The 769-nt window shown below is 36.4% G+C and overlaps 1 protein-coding gene across 3 annotated transcripts in view; it reads left to right on the forward strand.

Annotated features, from left to right (window-relative positions):
- Window positions 1-769, forward strand: part of kiaa1522 (KIAA1522 ortholog) — a 33,002-nt gene that overhangs the window by 22,400 nt on the left and 9,833 nt on the right. The gene's annotated exons all lie outside the window — the stretch shown is intronic.

Genomic DNA, 769 nt, shown 5'->3' on the forward strand with positions numbered 1-769 from the left:
TGAGGACACAACCTCTACTGTCAAACGTAGCCCCTGTAGCTCTTAGATAATGAGACAGAGCGTCAGACACATGCATGATGCTGAAGGCTTTCATTAGGGAAAGGACAACAAATAGAACTATATAACCTTAAAATATGTCATTGTTTATGGTCTAGTTTCAGCTTTTATCATGGCCACAACTGGAATTAGTAACAATAAACGTAGGGAGGAATGCCTCCAGTGCTGCACACTCGCCTATAAAAACACAGTTAATGGCAGAAGCTGGATCCTTTTTATCTAAGTTAATACATTTCTGGTTTCTTTTACCAGTAGAATATGATGATAAATGATACTTATTGTCTGAGAATGTAGTTCTGTTTAAATAACTTATGAAAGTTATAGTTATGAAAGTTTACATCTTTTCATTTAAGTCATTTTAGTCATTTGAATATATATTCATTTTTACGTTATTTGAGTAACTTGGTTAACCTGAGGGTCAGAATCTGTCAGACAAATCTGAAGGGTCACAAGACCATTTAGAGAGATGAGACTGAAAAAAATATTTTTCCTCTAATTGTCTAATTTTTTATTGAATAGTTTTATCATTGCAGGCTCTATAATGTATTCAAGTAAGGAAAGAAATCCACTCTATGCTTAAACTGGGGATTCACATGCTTGCATATTCACAGTCGCACGTGTCGGCCTATATTGAGTGAAGTGGGGGTGGATGCCTCCATAAAGCCAAACTTTGACAGTCGTTTTGCTGGTTGGGGGGGGGGGTTCTTCATTT

Source organism: Morone saxatilis, unplaced genomic scaffold (assembly GCF_004916995.1).
Source record: "Morone saxatilis isolate NCDOM2014 unplaced genomic scaffold, NCSU_SB_2.0 Contig9, whole genome shotgun sequence".
Taxonomy (NCBI): domain Eukaryota; kingdom Metazoa; phylum Chordata; class Actinopteri; family Moronidae; genus Morone; species Morone saxatilis.